The 22635-nt window shown below is 45.3% G+C and overlaps 2 protein-coding genes across 5 annotated transcripts in view; one reads left to right on the top strand and one right to left on the bottom strand.

Annotated features, from left to right (window-relative positions):
• The window catches only part of RHBDL3 (rhomboid like 3), a 161422-nt gene that overhangs the window by 29733 nt on the left and 109054 nt on the right, over nucleotides 1-22635 (top strand). The window lies entirely within an intron of this gene.
• LOC102457124 (sterile alpha motif domain-containing protein 9-like) overlaps nucleotides 5344-22635 on the bottom strand; it is a 225967-nt gene continuing 208675 nt past the window's right edge. The window contains exon 4 of the transcript XR_012896892.2: nucleotides 5344-5449. The gene's annotated coding sequence lies outside the window, so the exon portion shown is untranslated. The remainder of the gene's footprint in view (nucleotides 5450-22635) is intronic.

Genomic DNA, 22635 nt, shown 5'->3' with positions numbered 1-22635 from the left:
AGCCGCTTTTTCGGAAAACCTTGCCAGCTGTCTACACTGGCCGCTTGAATTTCCACAAAAGCACTGACTTCCTACTGTAAGAAATCAGTGCTTTTTGTGGAAATACTATTCTGCTCCCGTTTGGGCAAAAGTCCCTTTTGCGCTAAACTTTTGCACAAAAGGGCCAGTGCAGACAGCTGAGATTTGTTTTCTGCAAAAAAGCCCCGATCACGAAAATGGCGATCGGGGCTTTTTTGTGGAAAAGCACGTCTAGATTGGCCACGGACGCTTTTCCGCAAAAAGTGCTTTTGCAGAAAAGTGTCCGTGCCAATCTAGACGCTCTGTTCTGAAAATGCTTTTAACGGAAAACTTTTCCGTTAAAAGCATTTCCGGAAAATCATTCCAGTCTAGACGTGGCCTTGTTTTATACCTTTTTCCAGCTGCTAGAAGGATTCTTGCTGAGAGGTGATGGTCAAGCAGTCTTCCCATGCCTTCTCTGAGGAGTCTGTGGGATAGTAGATTTGTTTTGGATGGGCCACCAGTGCCAGCCTGGCCTTAGTCCTTCCTGAAAATCTGGCTGTGGGTGTCTCCTAACCTCACACTGTCTTTCAGTAGCACATATAGCAATATTTCACGACTTCACATATAATGATACTACATGCAACCCAACAGGGTATTGGTGTTCAACAAATCAAAGACTTTTAAAATGACACTCCACAAGACCATGCATTTGTACCAAACGTATCCTAGAGACTTGGAGATACGGCGTCCACAACAACAAACTTGTTTCCATGTATTTTAAGCATTTAATGTGATCTCTCCCTAATGCATTGTGCATTAGTGTGGATGGTACCCTACAGTAGCGTGAATGTAGAGTAGATGTCCTTGATGGTTGCAGCAGAAGTTTTCCTCTCGGATACTGTCCTAAGTCAGGCTGTAGAATGTATGCGACGACTCTACCTTTTTGTGATTCACATTGCATTCTTTTGTTCTCACAAAGGAGAACTGGCCCATTTCATAACATTTTCGATGCAGTCGTATGGTATGGCACCACTGGTGCCCGATTATGAGCGTTCCCATAGCAATGCCCTGCCTATCTCCGTTTCTGCACTCCTGTGTGACTTTGGGGGCACATCCTGTGGTTCTTTGTGCTGAGATGCTCTAGGATTCTTTCCCCGTCAGTTGTGTCTATTGCAGGAGAATTTTTCTGTCCTTCAAGAGGAATTATGGGAAGGGATTGGAGGACTATCCGTGCTCGTGTGGTTTTTGTCTGTACCCTTACTGCAAAGTGAGTGAGTCAAAGTGGCGATTGGTCTTTAATCTACTCCACAGCTGGGTCGGGTAGTTTTAGCTAAAAGCACTTCCAAACCTGGATCAGAGGTTTTTCTGTGTGGATGGTAGGAGACTTGGGCTAAACCTGGATAACTGTGCAATGAAAACATACCTTTCGTCTGTGTCTATACTAGGGAAAAAGGTGTGTTACAAACACGAGGTAACTAACGTGTTAAAATCCTGAGAGAGGCAGGGTAGGTGATAGTTTTATGATGTGTTAACAGATTAAAGTGGAGTGGATCGACTCAAATCAAAGTGATTGAAATCACCATAAAAAATCTTTTATTTAAATCAAGTTACCAAAAAAAAGTAAGTCTGCCTAGGCTTAGAGTGCATTTAATTTCAAAATTAGTCTCATTGAACTCACTGGCACTTCTGTTTTTTGAGAAAACAAGTATAGATTGAGGTTCCCTTGAAAAAGCTGAGTTATGCTGAAGTAAAATAGGAAATAAACTTGTGGCCATGATGTTCCAAAATAAGGGGGTAGGTATTATGGAATATAAAATAAGAAAATGACACTCAGTGGCAACTAGCATCTCTAGATTTATTTTACTGCTGCTGTATCGTATACTTGGGTGGTGGATTCTAACCCCAGTTAACTTATTAAACTAGCCATAAGAATTATCTAAGATAAACTTTTTTTTCTTAGCAACATCCAACACAGCAAATAGCTTGGGAATTTACTTGTCAAATTACACTTCTACTAAAAGACAGAGAGAGGGTCTTGAATACTGATGCATTGCAAAGTGAATTATTTAAGTTACTAACCAGTTGATCTGCTCAACCATATTCACATCTTCATCTACATAATTTTCTCCCAATAAGCAGTTTTCCTTAACATGTGTCATTCTTGCAACTAGGCCCTGCAACATCATCTTGCTCTGCTTACACTTGACATGTTTCCCTTTTTTACCCAGGGAGTGAATTTCTTGACAACATTCCCAGATAAGATCTCTCTTCTGCCCGGAAGCTATGGCAATTTTTCTGTGGCAAAAGTGTGGGAAATATAGACAACTGTGTGTGTGCTGAATAATGTCTTCCCTTTTCCTTTCGGGTCCACTCCATTCTTGCTTTCCCTGCTGCCTCCAACATTTTCTATATATTGCCTCTTTGTCTTTTAAGACAATGTCTTAACTAACTTCTCTGCCATGCTTTGGCAAGGTCCACCATAACATAAGCACAGAACAAAAACAATCCTGTCTAGCTTGTGTCTTTCTTTGCACACTGTTACTTTTTAGTCTACTGAGAGAGAGAAATTGAAAGCCCAGAACTTCGAAGAAGCAAGAGCTGTTTGTTAGGCTTGACAGATTAGAGCTATTTTTTAAAAAAAACATCAAATTTTATTCATCCTGGATTAAAACAGACTTTAGATCTAACTCTAGAATTTATCTTGGAGATGGAAGCACATGTTAAAATTACAACTTCTTTATTTACACTGAGGGTGAAATCTTGGCCTCATTTTAGTTAATGACATTTGGAGAATTAGAATTTCATTCTAGTGTTTTTACCTGCTTTAGTTATCACTTGCTAAGAAATACACATTTTTCATATTAAAGACAAGGTCTTGCACTCAAGGCAGATGTAATCAAGTTGGTCATGTGACTTATTGAAATACACATTGAGAAGATTTATTCCTGATATAACTCTTGCACTTCAAGTTGTAAAACCTGCGCGTCACGTTTTCTACATACTGTTATAACTTGGAAGTATAGGTTTTGCAGCTCATATATTATATACTGTCCATCTGTCTTAGTCAGACGTGGGAACCCCTCACTACTTTACCTCTTGTAAAGAAAGTGTGACCATTAAATTGAGTTACGATGAATGCTAATTTCCTTTTTAGGAATTAATGTATTCATGTAGTTCATGTCCACTGACCCTACAGCAGCTTGTAGGCTGGATATGTAAATTGCACGCTACAGAGGATGACTGATCCATTAAGAGATGAAATCTGATGCCCACATTTAATGTTGCGTGGGAATGGTTGGTTTGAATTTAGAAGGAACCTGTGGATATCTTTTTTCACATTTGGTCTCTAAGGCCATTTTATTACTGTGCCAATAGCAGTGAGGCGATCTTGTGGTGTTTAGATATACTATGGTCGGCGTTGTCTCCACCTGGCCTTATTTGAAACAAGGTGTGAGAGAATTTAAACAGGATGAAAAATATTTTTAAAAGTAGTTAAGAAACTTCAGTCTAAGTCCACCTTTCTCCAACACTAGCTTCGAGAGATTACTAGGATTCAACTGTTCTCTTGCAGCATTTGCAACCCAGAGATTGCACTACTGTGCTACTGCAGTGGGACCGAGCAAAACTGACTAGCACAAAAATCAAAACTGGCCAGTTTAAATTTTCTTTCAGCTAGGTACAAATTACAGTGAACCCTCGCTACTTCGCGGTTCGACCATCGCGGATTCACGACTTCGCGGACTTTTTTCATTACATTATGTATATACGTGAATCCGCGATGGTCGAACCGCGAAGTAGCGAGGGCTCGCTGTATACATGTTAAATATACATGTCCCTACTTCGCGGATTTTCAACTATCGCGGTCGGGTTTGGAACCTATCTACCGCGATAAACGAGGGTTCACTGTATACAAACAGCCCTGATCGTAAATAAAATCACCTTGGAGTTATTTTATAAGTCTCAGTCTAAGAAGCTAGGAGGGTATACAGTGAGAGAGGTAAGGAAATGCAGTTATGGTTTCTTAAATATGGGCTGAAATCCTAAAGTCAGTGAAAGTTTTGCCAGTGACTTCCCTGGGATCAGGATTTCACCCATTATTTGTAAGTTGAGTGTGTCCCTTTAAAAGTGTAGATCTAAACATCTTTGAGTCCTTTAATCTGGGTTTTATTAAAGGAAAATTGCAGAGATACATTAGGAAAATGTTTGCGTTCAATTTAATTTTTTAAGAGCATGAAAGAGTTAATCAGACAGTTTGGACCTGTATTCTCCAGTCGCTTCTGCATCCCTTTTCCTTTCTGTACCTCAAGATGAATGCATTGGTTGTTTTTGGAAAACATGGGGAAAGAGGCATCTGCCTACTAGCATCTGGGCTGAGTCTGAGTGTGTTGTTTGTGTGCAGTTAGCAAATAGGCACAGAAGGAACGGCTTTGATGAAGTATAGCATGCTTGAAGTTTGTGAACTAGAGAAAAGGAGAGAGATTAGACTGGAGTGATTCTTTCGCTAGTGTCTATAAAAGGGTCTCCAAAATATTGTAAAAATTCAGCTCGAGAGTTGAATGTTTTAAAAAATGAATTGCCACGTCCAAGCTTAGCTAACGAGCGCCCAATTTCTATCTTGTTGAAAAACACCACCTCTGAACAGGCACTTTGTTGTCAAACAGCCTCCCTGAACATGATCTTTCCAAAGGCGGGTGGGTTTGATCAAACAGAGCTGGTCTGAGGAAACCCCATTGTTATTGTAATGATGGCTTGGGCACACACTGCTTGGATCTGGCTGACTGACCTGTTCTCACATGCTGATGCTTTGGGGGTTAGGAGGAACAATGTCTCCATTTGGCACTGTCAAGAAATGAGCACAGTTTAATGCATTTCAATGAAGAAAACTCTCCTCCTTGGGGAGCGGAGGACAGTACCAACACCAATGTTTCAGTTGCAACGGCTGCTGTCTGCTGATGGCACCGTTCCATTGTGTACATTCCCTGTGTTAAAGAGAAGCAGACTTAGTTATTTAAAAAAAGAGAGAGTCCAGTGTGCGTGTTTGGGGATGTCTTGCCTGTAAAGTAGTAAGTCCTCACAGACAGCCACTGACTACAGGCAGTCCCCGGGTTACATGGACCCGACTTACATCGGCTCCCTACTTACAAATGGGGTGAGGCAATCCCGCACTAGCTGCGCCCCCCTCCAGCAGACCGCCGAGATGCACCGCGGTCCCGCCGCCCACGTCCCGCCCTCCCAGCAGACCAGAGAGACGCGGAGCGGCTTTTCTCAGCAGACACCTCAGTTTGAGAATAAAGGACTGAGGGAAGTGAGGTGTGGGAGAATAAAACTGAGCTCTGGAGAAATGTTTGGCTAGAGTTTCCCCTACAATATGTACCAGTTCCGACTTACATACAAATTCAACTTAAGAACAAACCTACAGTCCCTATCTTGTACGTAACCCGGGGACTTCCTGTACTGAAGTAAGTACCTCTTCAAACGCAGCTCTGTTTGTTCTCTGTGGTATCAGCTGAATGTGTTGGCAAAACCAGCTGCTTGGCAGTAGTCTGCTCCTGCTGCTGTTTGGTTTTGAATATGGACGCATCCTGGGTTACTGGGAAGCCTGAATTAACACATTTAAAGGTCTGATCTTGATCTCTAGGCAGGTAAAACTGCCCCTGAAATCAGTGGGAGCTGTAGGTATTCAGCCCGTCAGGCAATCAGCTGTTTCTTCAAGTGTCTGACTAGACATAACTTTGGTTGCCCAGGTTCATAACTTTTGGATGACTTTTCTCTTCCAGTCGCATTTTTGCTTCAGGTAGTGGGGACATGTTTCCAAATGGTTAATTTGTGGAAGTCTAGTACCACACCAGTGGGAGGCCATTAACCCCTTCCCTTCCAATAGCCATTAAAGCGGTGTGGCTGGTTACAGAGAATTCACAAAGGCAGGGCTTCAAGGGCATGAGTGGGCAGTCACCAAATAAAGAAAAAGGAGGAAAACATCCTAAGTGGTGAGTGATAGGACCTAGAACAGCCTTATTGATTGTACTGGGTACTTCTGGGAGTGTGTCATCACCTGGACTTCTGCATTCTGCTCCTACAGCCATCACCCCACCTCTCCATTTTTTTCCCTGCCACACTCCTTCAGGGCCTAAACAGAATTGTCCACCATTACCACAGCACCTCCTGGATCAAGGCCTCCAAGCTACAGCCCTGAAGCAGCTCTTGAGGCAGTTTATTTCCCACTGCCTTTGACGGTGTTGCTGCCACCCAGAAGGCTGTGAGCACTATTTCCACTGGCCCACCCGATTAAATCCTCCAGGCATCAATTAGCGCCACTTTGGGCATGCAGAACTTGGAAAATAAACAGACTTGGGTGCTCTGGGGACAGCCCAGTGACTCTGCAGGTAGCAGGCAGCACATGCCACATCTGAATGGAAGAGGAGTGTTTCCTTCTGCAAATCTATGCTTTTGGCTTTGGGGGCTTGGAGATGGAGGCAGATGTAGAGCTAGGAAGCAATTTATTATTTTATGTATTACTAGAGGATTTACCCAGCGTTGCTCAGGCCCTTCATTCATTCTTGTTTTTTTGGAAATAAAATGAAAATGCACACGTTTCATTGACATCATTGCTGGGGCTGAGGGGTTCAGTAGGCAGGCTGCCCTGGGGAGAGAGGACTACCTCAACCCTCTATCACCACAGCAGCTTGGAGCCAGGTGAGAAGCACCTCTCCATGTCTGCTGCAGCTCCAGCAGGCATAGTTGGGGGAGGGGTGCATGTCACCTGGCTGGGGCAAGTCCAGGTTCATCTGTCCTCTGTGCTCCCCAGCCAGAGTGAAGAATACAGAAAACTGCACTGTCCCCACACTCCCTGATGAAGGGAAACAGACAGCAATGTTCCCATAGGAATCTGGGTGGGGAGGAGCTTTAGTCCCTCCCCCCCCACACACACACTCCCTGAAAGGCTCCTAGGAGGGGGGAGGCTCAGGGTTGGGGCAATACCAGATAGGAGGGCACACCTCCAGCCAGCTCCTTTTACCTGCCTGGTGATTTGGTCTCTTTTCTGCATGGTTTTCTGAGAAGCAATCCCATTCCGGACACATCCTGTTTTCCTGGCACAACCAAACCCTGACCTTGCTTTAAGTTATGACAAGAGGAAGCTGCCTACTGAATTTGGTGGTCCTAGCTCTGACCGCTTAGGGGGAGTCCTTGAACAGGCAGACCGAGCCATGCACAGGCTCAGAGACAGACTCTCTCAAACATAGAGTAGATGTATGTGTGTTATCACTGTGCCTAGGAAGCCTGATCATGGACAAGGTCCCACGCTATGTGGTTCAAACACAGGATGGAAAGATGGTCCTTGCCCCAAGGAGCTGCAGTCCAGATACAAGGCAAGAGACAGTGGACAGATGCAGCAGTGGAAGGGCAGGAGTACAGGAAAACCATCAGACAATTGGTGAGATGCAGGTGGTCTCAGAGTGAAGCATCTCAGACCCTAAAAGGCAATTCCCTGAAAGCTTCATTTGCCTTCTTCCTTCCTGGCCATCTTTAAATAATAATATGGAGATATACCATGTCACAGAGCTGGAAGGGGTCATCAAGTCCACTCCCCTGCCCTCACAGCAAGACCAAGTACCATCCCTGACAGATTTGCCTCAGATTCCTAAATGGCCCCCTTAAGGATTGAACTCACAACCCTGGGTTTAGGAGGCTAGTGCTCAAACCACTGAGCTATCCCTCCCTGTTATGCTGGTGCTTAATGGCTTTTAGTCCATTTTTACTTTAGTTGCCGCCTCAGAGTAGTTCATGTGGTAGGGGCTAGTTCCTATGCAGTGAGACAGACACAGACATTATCCTACATCTTCCTCTCTGTGAGTGCAATTGACCTTATTTTGCCGCATCCATTTACTGTAAAGGGTCTGTCTTCAGTAGTCGGGCAGGCAAGGTAAAGGCCTTGTTGACTGGGAGACCCGAACAAGTTTGTCCCACCCAGGCAATCTGCAAGCTTAGTGAGGAGCAGAACCTGGCCATGGGAAAATGTTACCGACTTCCACTTTGATGTCCTTGGTCGTCAGCTCCTGTCTTGAGGAATTGCTCTTGAGTGCAGTGCTATTGAAATCGTTCTTTGGAGGAGCACGACTCAGTGGATCGACAGGGGACTGATGCCGTAATGGTGGAAGGAATTTGCCAACCATGCACAATAATCTTTGGCTGTTGTTATTCTGGTTCATTGGCTCATAACTGGTGATAGGGTGCGTGCTCGCACACAACGAATGGTTAAGGTTGCCAGTTATGATTAGACGCATTCCTGGGGATTTCATCACATGATGTAATCTTTACATTCTGGAGACTCCAGGACAGTCCTGGGAGACTTGGCAACCCTACAAATGGGGAGCTCATATGTTGATTGATTGGTTACTTGGCAGGAAGCGATCCTTGTGCAGCATGCGCTGTTCATGCACTGTCCAGGATTTGACTTCCTCTTTATCTCATCTCTACAGTCCTTGGCCTTTGATATCTAGTTCATAGTAAACAGTTCTCTGGGCCTTCTCCCACTTAACTTACTTGGCTCAGACATTCTGTCATCTTAGCCTACTGACCTATTTTCAACCTGGTCATTAATTTACTTCCCTAATTCTATCTCCTGCCCCCCAAAATTATTCTTTGCTCTAGATGTTAATTACTTGCGTCTGGCTAAGCCTCAGCTACATGCCTTAACATCTCCCTCCCCTCTCCCCCCAATCTGTGCCACTCCCTGGACTTTAGCTGTCATGGATCTAGTTACAACTATTGCTGTTCTAGAATTGACACTAGGGGGTAGACATGTCATTTTCTAGAGGACATTGAGCTAGGCTTCTGGGAGGAGTCAGTGTTGGGTTCTTGCCCGTCTGGGCTGCAGACAGAGGATGTGTCTGCTGCAGTGAAATACCAGCTGCTGCCTCTCAGCTGACTTGGGCCAGGTACGGATGTTTAACTACAGGATAGACATACCCTCTGTGATCATAGGCTGGCCAAACAGATGAGTTTAGATTATGGGATTGTGCATAAGGCTTGGAGACTGGCCTCCTTCATCCTAATCCCATCCCTGCAAGTGACCACATGTGGCCTTGAGCAAATCACTTACCTCTGCTGCCTGGTTTGCTCATGAGTGGAGAAGGGATAATAACTCGGCTTCCCAGGGCGTTAACAATGTGCAAATGCGGGTGAGGGCCTGTGTTTTTGTTAAGTGCAGCGGATGAGGGCATGGGCATGACATCACTTGGAGCCTATCAGAATGCGTCAACAGTATGAGCTGAGAAACCATTTCCTTAGCAGACTATGATGAGCTTCTTAGGTGATGAATGTGCCTGTACACCATGAGTGCCCTTTACTGTAGCTTTTCCTGCTTTTTCCTGGCTGTACAGGCTTTCATGAGGTACACCCTACAGATCCTGAGGGATAGAGCAGCTTCTACCACTCATGGGGCTTTATTTTCCGAAAGTTCCCCGTCTAGACTGGTGCTTTTTGCCGGCAAAGCCCCGAGCCAGAAAAAAGTGGCAGTCATGTTTATGCAAATGAAGTGGGGAAGATTTAAATCCCCGCTTCATTTGCAATTGCGCTGTGTCTAATTTGCATCCCTTTTACGGAAAAGGGGTGCAATCTAGACACAGCCCTGGGGTTGAACGGCTAAATTGAAAGGGTATTAGCTGTGAGGATGATTCTGCCTAAAGCGGGGGGGGAGGACAGAAGTTAGAGTAGCAGTATTGCAACCCCCCCCCCACCATCATAATAACCTTTTGACCTTCCTTCCACAACTCCCATGACCCCCAAAATTACAACATGGAGAAGTTTCGGATTTGAACAGTTGAAATTGTGAAATTTACATTTTTTTAAATCCTATGATTGTAAAATTGAGCAGAATGGACCATGAATTTGGTAAGAGGGTTGGAGGCTGTTGTATATCTACTATATATTGTAGAGAGTTTGTATGTTTGATCAAGAACTTCTCCTGAACGGTAAGAGCTAGGTCCACCAAATTTGGTATGCAGCTTGTTGTTATCGTCACTTAAAGCAAGGTAAAGGTTTGACTATGCCCAGAAAATGAGATGTGCCTGAAATGGGATTGCTTCTCATAAAACCAAACAGAAAAGAGACAGTCATCAAAACAAGTACAAGTTGAACCTCTCTGGTCCAGCAATATCCATGGTCCAGCATGATTTTAATTAGCCAGATGTCCACTTATCATGGATGTGACCTAGGATGTGAAGGAGTTATTGGATTGTTGACAAGTTTGTCAACTCATTATCCCCCCTCCCCCTTTGCTGCTTCTATCAGAAAGAGGCAGCGGGGGGGGGGGGGCGGGGGAGGAGAAGAAGGTACTTCTAAGCAGCAGTGCCACGTGGAGTTTGGGGCCAGGCCCCGAGCTCTGTGTGGCGCTGCCACTTTGAAACACCGTAGGGAGCCCAGCGTCAGGCTCCTCATGGCATTTCAAAGCAGCAGTACCACGTGGAGCCCAGGATCAGCTGGGGACTCCCCTGGGCTCCATTTGACCCTGCTGCTTACAAATGCCGCATGCAGCCTGGGGATACCCCAGTTGGCTGCACACAGCATTTCAAAGTGGCAGCACTGCACAGAGCCCGGGGTTAGTGGGGGAGTCCTCAGCTGATCCTGGGATCCACGTGGTGCTGTCACTTTGCTGATGCTGGGCTCTCTGCAGTGTTTCAAAGTGGCAGTGCCGCATGGAGCCTGGGGTCAGCGGGGAGTCCCCATCGACTAGTCAAATAGTTGATGTAAAATTCATTGACTATTTGATTCTTCAGTTACCCGCTATTTAATATCTCTAGTGTGACCAAGTTTCCTATGGTCCTATAAAGTTTGTTTACAGCCACCAGTCCTGGCTTTCAGTGTTCTGTGCTGCTATTTAGCTCTAATTTACCCCTAAATGTTTTCTAAGAGCCCAGTAAGCTGTGGAAATGTTAGTAATGGTGCTGGACAATATTGACCTCTCATGGTTTGACAAATTCTCTGGTTCGGCACCGGTCAGGTTCTGAGTGTGCCACACTAGAAAGGTTCAACTGCCACAGTCCTCAAAATTGACATAACCGAACGAATGCTGAAAGAGACTGAACCAAGATGATCCAGAAAAATAGGATGAACCTGGAATAGGATTGCTTCTCAATAAACCTTCTGGAAAAAAGGTAAAACAGAAAAATTTGAAGTAAAGCTCTGTTTTGGCACAGTTATATCAATACTTAAAATTTGAAAACTAGAAGAAAATGTTATTAGAAACCAAATTGACTACAACCCTTTTTTTGTTAAAACATAGTGAATGATATGAGGGCTGAAGAAACAAAATACACTTGATGGAATGCCCAAATCACAGACCTGAGCAATGCCAGGTAAATCTGCTAGTCAGTAATACAACTCTCCTGATCAGTCAACATCTGCTCTGCTTCAATTTTTTGTCACAAACAACAAAAGACCATGTTCTCTGCAGCTCGTACATTTTTTGGCCCAAGTTTGAGGGGTAGATTTATGGCTTTGGATGGAACCTCAAGTTAAAACAATCAACTTTTCCTAATGTCAAGTCTCTTTGGAGTTGGATTTGAGCTTGTTCTAACCAGCTGAGCACCCAAGAACTCAGGAAATGTTTGATTCCACAATGAAGGCCTCACAGCTGATACATCTCTCTAATGGGATCAAAGCACAAATTCAGCTTTAACCTCCCTCTGATTTTAAAGCCCAAAGGAAGCCCCGTCCTAATGAAGTATCACCATCAAATGGACTTGTACCAGCCCCTGTTACTCAACTAGTCAATTTTCTTTGATGGGAGAGACACATTTTTCAAAAGTGTCTAAGGAATTTAGGCACATGAATAATTTCATTTCAAAAGGGCTTATGCTCCAAAGTCACTTGGGCCCCGATCTTTAAAGATAATTGGATGCTAACTAATTCTCATTGACTTCGGTAGGATTTAGGTACTTAAATCCTTTTGAAGATCTAGTCCTCGGGCACTCTTAAAAATCTTTCTCCCATAGCTTACTGAATTTTTTTTTTAAATTAAGCCATTCTCAATGACATCTAGGCCTGAATACCTGGAAATTAAAATGTGATTTTTGTGGTTGGATGCTCCATTCCCCCTTTGCTCTGCCAAAGAGCAGCCCTCCTCATTTATGGTCTGTATTTCATCATGAAATTCTTTTAACCCCTTACCTCCCCCAGCTTGTCCTAAAGGTCTGGGAAAGTTGACACTGGTGCATTATGTTCCCTGTCCGAATTGTTGTGGGCTCGTGTTGATGTGGGGAAAGTCTCAAGACAAGAAGACCACCGGGCAAGAGAAGGTGGGGTTTTTCAATCCGTCTCCATTCATCTCTTGCGGCGGTGGGTGGGAAGGGCCTTGTTTGCATGACAGGATTTAGAGGGGAGTTTTTTGTTTTGTGTTTTTAGGCTCCTTTTAGAGCAGCTGTGTTGGCCTCTGCAAGCACAACAAAGCAGAGCATGAATATGAGATTCATAGGGCCAGCGCACTTGGAGTCTGGCAAAGAGGGAGTGACAGAATGGGGAGTTACTCAGCCAGATGCAGCCCAGAGGCTATCTATCACAGGGGCAGTGAGCCTCAGGCTTGGAGGCAGCCTCCGGCTTGCCTGGATCCGGCCTCTGAGACTCGGGGCTCCCCTCCCAGCCCGCTCCTGCGCTCTGCCTCATGCTCGGACCCCAAACCCCAAACCTCCTTCCTTGCAGCCCCATCCCATACACTAAACCCCTCATTTTTGGCCCCATCCCAGAGCCTAGGGGGGAACCTACAAAATCTACTAGCCTAGCCCCCCAAGGCATGTGAAGAGTGTTTTCCTCCTTCTCAGTCAGGGGCCGCATATTGAAGTTTTGGGGTTTTTTTTGTTTCTCATTTTTGTGCAGCCCCCAACTGATTTTTTTTGTGGGGGTCAGCAGCCCCCAACCCAGAAAAGGTTCCCCTCCCCTGATCTATCATTTCACCAGATGAGGGGCTTTTACCTTGCTCCCTCTCCCCACTCCTCCAGACCACAGCCTTTCAGCCACCCATCACTCAGCAACACCAACAAAATATGTAAATCCAACTCCATTGTGGCTCCCACTTCACACACACACACCCCGCCACCTCCTCCTTCATTTGGCACCTCAGACAGTGCTGTTGGTTTCTGGGGCAAAACATGGATCAAAACCTCCTTGGACAGGAGGAGGTTTGCTGTGTGTGTCCGTGCGCAGAGTTCTGGATTTCAAGGTGACCCTTCCCTCCCCCTCAACAGCGGCCTGGTGTTCATGAGTTCTCTCCCCGCACTGTGGGGCTGTTTCCTTTGGCCAGTGATCCTGAAATGCTGCTAGAAGTATCCCGTGAGGTAGGAAGCTGCAAAAGCCCTGCTGACGTCACCGTAGCTTTTCGTAGGCGCTTTCCTCTCTTACGGCTGGGTCAGAGCAGGTCTGCCAGGGTAATACAAGGATTCATGTGACCTAGTCCAGTGGTTTTCAAACTCTTTTTCTCATGACCCAGTTGAAGATGTTAGTGACTCAACATAATTTGACTAGAATGTGGGCTCCGGATGAAAGCTTTGGGGGTAGGAGGAAGCTCTGGCTTGTGGGGAGGTCAGGGCTGGGACAGGAGGGGCTTAACCTCGAGCAGCTCTCAGTCAGCGGTGCAGCAGGGGGGCTAAGGCAGCTTCCTACCTCTCCCAGCACCACAGACCATGCTGCGCCCCAGTAGCAGCCAGCAGCAGGTTCCCAGCCAATGGGGGTGTTTGGGGCAGGGACAGTGTATGAAGCTCTGTGCCCCTTCCCCGCCCCCATCTAGAAGCTGGGCCTGCTGCCAGCTGCTTGTTGGGCACAGCGTAGTCTGCGGTGCCACAACAGGCAGGTAGTTTCCTTAGCAACCCCACTGGTCACCTGATCCCCCTGCAGCAACGAGACCGAGTGCCCGACATTCCATGACCCAGATTTGGGTCACTACCTGTAGTCTGAAAACCACTGCCCTAGACTCTGTGCGTGCCGGTTATGAAATCTTGCTGTGAATTTTGCAAATCTCCCTTTCTAGGAATAATCACCTCTAGCTCTTTCATCCATGCATCTCCACGGGCTTGACAAAGGATGGGGTAGAGTCGTCATCCCCATTTTACATGGGGGGAAACCAAGGCACAAGATGGCAAAAAGATTTGTCCAGGGTCACCCCGCAGGCCTATGGCAGAACAGAGACTAGAATTCAGGTGGAGTGCACTATCCACTTCCCCATGCTGTCTATGATAGTAGAGTTGTTTTAAAATTTTCTAAGTTTTTCCACTGAATAATTTAAATGTATAGCAATTTCAAAGAGTTTTTTGTTTTTTTGACACTCTCCGCCCCCCCAATAGTTTAAAATGAAAGTAAAATGTTTGTTGTGAATTGAATTTTTAATTTTTTTTTGGTTTTTGAAAAACCTAACATCAAACAAAAAATTAAATTTGAAATAACCATCCCTTTCATTTTCAGTTTTTTAACTGAAACATTACAATTTTCCACAAGACATTTTAAATTCATTTCTTTTGTCTGAAGTTTCTTATAAGAAAATACATTTCATATAAGATTTTGTGCATGATTCTGCTTTCTAGATCTTGTAGAAACAGCGCCTGCAGCTGCTGCTGCCCCATCCCAGTTTAGAAGGGTAGAAGGTTATCCCTGTATCTGTCTTCCCTCAGACTTTTGCTGAGGAAAAAGTATTTTTTGGGTAGAAGCAGGTGATCAGTTGTCCAGTGGTATTTCTGCCCCTTCCTGAGGCTGCAACTGGCTTTCCCAGGCTAAGTCTACACTACAGAGCTTTTGCACAAAAACGGCTGTTTTTCCGCAAAAGCTCACGGAGTGTCCACACCTCAAGCACGTTTTTGCATGAGTAAAACGGAAGAACAGAGGGTGTTTTCCAGTGTAGGTATTCCTCATTCTACAAGGAATAACTTCTTTTTGCAAAAGAGTTCTTTCGCAAACAGGTGTGTATGCATGGGCAAGAGGGTTTTTTTGCGCAAGAAGAGGGAAGAGGAAAATGCGCAGGTACCCTGGTGGCCATTCTGTCCATAGCAATCACTGCTTATTTGCGAAAGAGCATCCAGGCCGTCTGGATGCTCTCTTTTGCAAAAGTGCATTGCTTTTTCGATTCGCTTTTGCAGCGCGGATGCTCTCTTGCGCAAGAAGATATTGCGGAAGATCTCTTCTGCAAAAAGCTTCTTGCACAAGAAGCCTGTAGTGTAGACATAGCTCCAGAGAGCCATGTTTTATGTGTGACTGGCTAGATCCCTTCTGTAATTTTGTGACCCAAGGGGTAGTTGGCTGAACTCAGGACTTCTGGATTTTAAAGTATCACTCCACTGAATGGTTAGCCACAACTGCATCAGGCTCAGCTTTGCTATGTGGCCTGTAAGCATTTCAGAGTACCACAGTGGAACGTCAAATCAAGATACGCAATTCCAGCTACGTTAATTACGTAGCTGGAGTCAACGTACCTTGTTGTGAGTTTTCCCGCCATCCCTACAGTGGGAGACTGATGGGAACAAATGCTCCCATTGGCTTTCCTTACTCCTTGCAGAAGCAGGAATACTGGCCGCTGACGGGAGCACCCTCCGAGTTCGATTTACCGAGTCTTGATTAGACTCGGTAAATCGAACTCCAGAAGATCGCAGCAGCATTGATCTTCCGCTTAGTGAAGACATGGCCTGAGTAAGTGCCTTACTCTCTCTGCCTTACTCTCCCTTCCTAGTTCATTTGCTTCTGACCTCTGCCTTCTCATGTTCTCTGCAACTTTCATTTCTCATTCTTCCTTCCCATCCTCCTATCTTCTCTTTCTCACTTTAGTTCCTGGCCTTATTTCTTCCCTTCCCTCAGCTTAGCCCCCTGTGGTCACATGTCTCCAACAAGAATATCATGCATGTTTACAGCATGATTTCAGAACTGATTTCTGCCCACAGATTTGTGCATATACCTATCGCTAGTGGCAGTGAGAGCTCTAGCTGCATCTCTGAGTCCTGTCACCTACATTTCTGAGGCAAATGTTACTGAATTCTGAGTAAACTCTTCTCTGTACTGGAATGTTTGGGGGTGAGGGGTGAAGTGGAAGGAGACAATTCAAATGATTAGTTCCAAAGGACACAGAAACTTGGAGTACTAGAACCAGAAGGGACCTTGGGAGGTCATCAAGTCTAGTCCCCGTCCTCACATCAGGACCAAGCACCATCTTCTAGACCAACTCTGACAGGTGTTTGTCTAACCTACTCTTAAATATCTCCAATGATGGAGATTCCACAACCCCCCTAGACAATTTATTCCAGTGTTTAATTCCTGGTAGGACGTTTTTCCTAAAAATGTCCAACCTAAACCTTCCTTACTGCAATTTAAGCCCATCTGTGTATCTTGTAGCAAAAAAACATCAGCAAGAGCTGCGCTCAGACCAGAACCCCATATCTAAACATGCCTATATTTGGGGGAAGTTCAGATCCAAATCTAAAATGTTATGGGCCATTCCCAAACCACAGGTCCCAACAGACCTGAACTTTGGGACAGTTTGGATCCAAAATTAGTGGGTCAGACCCATCTGTAAAAGAGAGACTTTCTCAAGAAACAAGTACTCTCAGGAGGCCCTATGGCTAGACACAGCTAGGGTTTGGACAGGGAATTTGATGGCCATCTTTTTTCTTCCAGTGATGGGGATGCTGCTAAGATGCTACAATTTCACAAGTGTGATCAAGGTCTCCATTTAGTATTCCCAGTCCATTGCCCCTGTCACAACATCTGCTTGCTCAATGGGACTGTGGCAGTTGTTTTTGTATGAGCATCCTTGGATTAAAGCAGAATTCGTTGTCCTGTTATTCCTCTTGGAAGCTGAGTGGTCATCTCCCGCCCTCCACCCATTCTCCACACTCAGAAAGCAGCTCTGCCAGTGTTTGCCGCTATACTCAAGTCATTGTCAAACACTCATTGAAACTGTCCCGATTATCCTCTGCTTATTTGCATAAGAAGATTAACCGGCCTGTGGTGACCATGCCTCTGCTTTCCTAGGCGGGACATCTGGATTTGGGAATGGGAGGGCGCTGGGCTTCCCAGGGATGATGCATAATGGGACTGGATTACAGACCCAGCACACACGCATCTGACAGGCGCATCTGATCCCGTCTAACAGCAGCCCTTGCTGGACAACTGCCAATCATGAGTGGCCCTCCTTCACCCTGGTGGGCTGCAGCAGCCCGGGGCCCATTGGGGTTCCACTCTACAGCCCGACAGCCCCCCCCATCTGCCCCTCTCCCGCACATGCCTCACACACTGAGGCACCAGAGCCCTGCACTTACCTGCTCCTCCCTGCTCCTTCCATCACTTTCGGAACACAAATCACCTGATTCGCGCTCCATCCCTGCTCCCCTCCCAGAACTGGAATGTGCGGGGTGTCTCTATAGTATCTGTTCATTACCAAGTGATGGGTAGGGCCCTATGCGGATACAAAATTGGTATCAAGTATCCGAGGGGTAGCATGTTAGTCTGAATCTGCGTAAAGGAGAAGTCCTGTGGCACCTTATAGATTAACAGATTTATTGGCGTATAAGCTTTTGGGGGCAAAGACCCACTTCGTCAGATGCATGTAGTGGAAATTCCAGAGGCAGGTATAAAATTGGTATCTGCATTCGTATAATAAAAAATGAGCCATGGATATGTGCATCCATATCCACAGATGCAAATACCCACCGATATAAAGTGGATAGTCGTGGATTTGCAGGGCTCTAGTGATGAGCTTTATGCTGTTTCCTTTAGGAAGTGTTTCATTGTTACGAAGTTTTTCCAGAAACTCAATTTAAGTCTCTTCCTTAATTTCATCCCTAGGTGGCCCATCTAAATCATTCATCTCCTTCCTGGGTGTTCACTCTGTTCGGACTTTCATAGACTGCTTTGTTCCCTGCCTTGAGTCACCCCATAACACAGCCATGCATATATAGTGATTTTTAACCTTTCCTCACTATTAATCAATCCCTCCAGCATGCTTGTGAACAGCGACTAAAGAAGGAGAGAAGGTTGGGTGAAAATTGAGTGCAAGCTTCACTCGAAGTTGGAAAAGGGGTTAAAAAGTGGAGTACGTTCTCTTGACGTGATAGGTTTCAGCGTTAGCCCCAGAAGTCTACAAACACTGGTAGCAGATGCACAAATACCGCTTCCTGTACTGAGCCAAAAATAATTCATATTCTCTCCCCCCCTCCACACTCCATATGTAAGATGCTATGCTTATGCCCAGACTGGCAGATGGAAGAGCAAGGAGCAGTTATAGTTGCAATTATGATTCTTTGTGGGTTTGTCTGCTTGTGAAGTTGCAATGTTCAAGCTTGTCAGTTTCTGCAATGCAGCCCTTCCGGAATTCTACAGGCTTCCTGGATTAGTTCCTCTTCCTGTTATTTCTCCATTAGAATCACCATGACACCAATGACATTTCCTGCTTCCTATAGATACCTTTAAAATGTCTCCACACACAGTTTACTTTCCCAGCAGCATTTTTGCTTTAATCTCTCTTAGCTCCTTCGTGGGATTTGCCCTTCACTTGGCCCATACTTTGGCCTTCTGTTTTATATTCTTTTCTATTAAGCTGCTCAGCAGGGAGAGGGAGATTATAACCAGGTAATCACAGAACAGGTAGCTGAATTCTGCTAGAACTCTGTTCTAATCCATCCTCTGTGTCTTTGGGCAAATTCCTTAACCTCTTTGCCTGCATTTTGCCATGTTTATGAGCAGAATCTTTCCCTAGCTCACAGAGGTGTTGGGAGCACTGATTATGCTCTTTATAAACACTATTTAATTTGTTAGTTCAAAGTACAGTACATGCCTAGGACCTCTGGCATAAACATATTGGCTGCATCTAGATTGTTAAGATTTTGTGCAAATACTTTTAATGGAAAAGTTTTTTCTTTAAAAGTATTTGCGCAAGAGAGCGTCTATACTGGCATGTGCCTTTGTGCAAAAGATATGCTTTTGCGCAAAAGCATGCATGCCCAGTATAGATGCTCTCTCGTGCAAGAAAGCTCCGATGGCCATTTTAGCCATTGGGCTTTCTTGTGCAAGAAATTAAGGTGGCTGTCTGCACTGGCCCTCTTGCGCAAGAATACTTGTGCAAGAGGGCTTATCCCTGAGCAGAAGCATCAAAGTATTCGCACAAGAACCACTGATTTTGTACATTACAAAGTCAGTGTTCTTGCGCAAATACTAGCGGCCAGTGCAGACAGGTGGCAAGATTTTGCACAAAAGTGGCTGCTTTTGCGCAAAATCATGCCAGTCTAGCCATTAAGTCGATTACACCGAAGTCCCTAATCTAACTCGTGTTCCCATCTGAGGTCTTTAAATTCTCTCTTGTCTAGTTCCTTTAAAAAAAAAAGTCTGTTTTTTTTTCTCTCTGATAAATCACGTTAGTATTTATGCTTTCGGTTTTGTGCTGTTGTTGCAACGTGCTTTTAAATATGTTGTACTGTTTTTATCATATTTGTTCAGTACAAGAAACATCAGGTATGTGGGGAAGAAAAATCTGCTTCTTGAGCAACAGCACAGATGGAAACCTTGCACTTTAATCTTAAGAACCCTGGTGTATATTTGACATCTGCATGGTGATGGAGATGCTGAGAAAGCAGAACAGGGGGACTGTGATGAGTGTCAGTCCAGTTCTCTCTTGATTGCTTTTGAATGCGGTGTTATGTTGTTGACTTCTGCACCCCTGGGATTGCCAGAGTGGCACATAAATATATTTGTAAGAATGTGAGCCATGAGCTTCAAATGTTAAAGTAACTCAATAATAATAACTATGAGCATCTTAAAGCACTTGGCAATCATTAATGAGTTAAACCTTGCAGCTGCCCTCTGTGGGAGGTTTTGTTGTCTTCTTACCCATGGGGAAGCAAGGCCCAGAAGAGATAAATGGCTTGTCCCAGGATCATGCAGTGAGTCACTGATGGAGTTGGGAACAGTTTCCAGATATCCTGTCTCTGGTTCCCATGCTTCACCCACGGGATCCTTCAGTTACCCCTTTATGTATGCAATCCTGGCCATTCATATAGGGTACTAGACTGGGCGTGAGGAGCCTGGGCAATATAGCTTTGCCTTTGGGTCGCTCTCTGACCATGGGTCACTTGTTTCCCAATAGTGTGTCTACATAGCAAAAAAAGACCCTTCACCGCCAGTCTCAGACCCCAGGTCAACTGACTCAAGCGAGTCTTGGGGGCTTATGCTGTGGGGCTAAAAATGGCAGTGTAGTTGCATGGGCTCAGGCTGGACCTCGGACATTGAAACCAGGTGAGGTGGGAAGGTCTTGAGCCTGGGTTTCAACCCAAGCCTGAAAGGCTGTTTTTAGCCCTGCCATGTGAGTCTGAGTCATTCATATTGTTGTTTCCCTGTTCAGATGTATCCTGCAGCCTTGTCTCCCCCTCCCCGCCGCACCCATCCTTTGTGAAATGGTGGTGATGACCCAGCTCTGAGCTTGACATATGAAGATGGTGCTAAGTGATAACACACAAAATCCAAACAATAGAATCATAGAACTGGACAGGACCTCGACAGGTCATCAAGTCCAGTCCCCTGCCCTCATGGCAGAATCAAGCTCCATCTAGACCAGAGCTACTCAACTTCGGAAGCCCCGGGGGCCACAATGATGCTCACAGCACGTGCCGAGGGCCTCAACTTAAGTGTGGTTGCATATGAATGCAAATAGCTTCTTTCACACTGACGGGCGTGAATACAAAGATTAAGGCAAGACGACACAACATGCAGGCCCCATTTAAGTCAGTTTTGCTGACATTAATAAAATGTACTATTTACCCAATTTCCACCCATATGACAGGACTTTTAATGAGCAATGACAGTCCAGGAATTTAACTACTAAAATGCATATCAACAGAAGACCATTATATTGAGTCCTTTTTTGCTTTGGCTTCACAACAGTACAGGAATTTAACTACTAAAACACATATCAACGCAAACCATATTGAAACCCGTACCACACTGCAAACGGCCCGGAGGCTGCATGTTGAGTAGCCCTGTTCTAGACCATCCCTGGCAAGTATTATTCTAACCCGCTCTTAATAATCTCTAATGATGGAGATTCCACAGCTTCCTTAGACAATTTATTCCAATGCTTATCCACCCTGACAGGAAGTTTTTACTGATGTCTGACCTAAACCTCCCTTGCTTGCAACTTAAGCCCATTGCTTCTTGTCCTGTCATAGGACATTAAGAAGAAGAATTTTTCTCCCTCCTCCTTGTAACACCCTTTTAGGTATTTAAAAGCAGTTACCATGTCCCAAGTTAAAAATGTTGCTTCACCTTCATATGCTGGTTGCCACCTGCCAGGCTGGTGGCAGCTCTTGAGCCCCTGCTTTTAATTCTTTTAATTCTTTTGGCCTTTTTTTTTTCCCTTTTGTTGTTCCCTCCACTAGGTTTTGGGGCCCCTCCCTTTGTGAGGGGATGAGCTTCCAGGTGTCTGGCATCCGGCGGCTGCTGACTGAGTTGCTCGGAGTTCGTGAGAACTCGGGCTGGAAGCAGAGAATGTACCGCATGTGAAGGGATTGGAAGGGGATGTCAGATGGTAATGCTGTCTGCTCTGGGATGCTTTCCTTCCTCCTGGATGAAAGTTCATGCCGTGTCACTCGCCGCTTTTGATAAGGGCTTGTCAAGTGATGTGGGAGGCCTTGCTGTCTCCGCAGTTGTGCTTTGTACATTCTGCTTTCTGTCCGCCTCATTTGCCTCCTTATTTTTTCATTCGTGCAACATCGTTAGCTCTTTCCCATTCACGTCTCCTTTTGCTCTCTGCTCCATGTAAGACTTCCTTGCCTTTGGCACCATTCATGTCCCCCCTGCTCATTCACGTCTGCTTCCCTTTGCTCCATTCATCCCTGCATTCTTTGTGGTCAATCAAGGGGCTCGTCTCCTTGTCTGCTCCTACCCTTTGTGCCTTACAGTCTTCCTTCCGTGAGCAACAGTTGCTGGAGGCAGTCAGTGAGGATACAGTGCTGAAAACCGCTCCACTTGGGGGCCTAACTCAGCTCCAAGAATGGCTAACAGGCGCTGCACGGAGATGATTTGGCTCTACTGATTTTTACTCAGTAAGCTAAAAGATTTTCCAAATCCCCTCTCCCTCCTTCTAGGGTTGCCAGATGGTTTCAACAAAAATACCAGACACACTTGACATTATATCTTATTTAGAAAACATCAGACATTTATATTTTCTCAATTTGTTTCCTGAACAGAAAGCACAAATACTGGACTGTCCAGTTCAAAACCAGACACCTGGCAACCCTACCTCCTCCACAAATGGGGAGACCTGTGGGCTGTCTGCCAGGGGAATGCAATGAATAGGAAGCACACCACAATTCACTAATACAAAGCTCATGGGTCCTGCCTGCCTTTTCATTTCCAGGTCTTTGTTCCCTTCTGTCCTGTCTTTTTCTGCTTCAGTGTATGACTTCTTATTTTAGTCTTTCAACTTCTTGGGCAGTTCCGAGGTACGAGTCAGTGTCTGCTCTAATTTCTCATCACTAAAGAATGTAATTCTACATCTCCCAAGGCCTTCATGTCACTGTCTCTCTCCTTTAACGGTGGCCATTCCTGGTATCTTCTCCATTTCTTCCTTATCCTTCCATCAATAACCTGCACCCAGACCACCTGGTGCTAGGACCACAT

This window comes from Pelodiscus sinensis, chromosome 20 (genome assembly GCF_052426305.1).
Source record: "Pelodiscus sinensis isolate ZL-2025 chromosome 20, ASM5242630v1, whole genome shotgun sequence".
Classification (NCBI taxonomy): domain Eukaryota; kingdom Metazoa; phylum Chordata; order Testudines; family Trionychidae; genus Pelodiscus; species Pelodiscus sinensis.
This window is presented reverse-complemented; position numbering and strand designations above follow the sequence as displayed.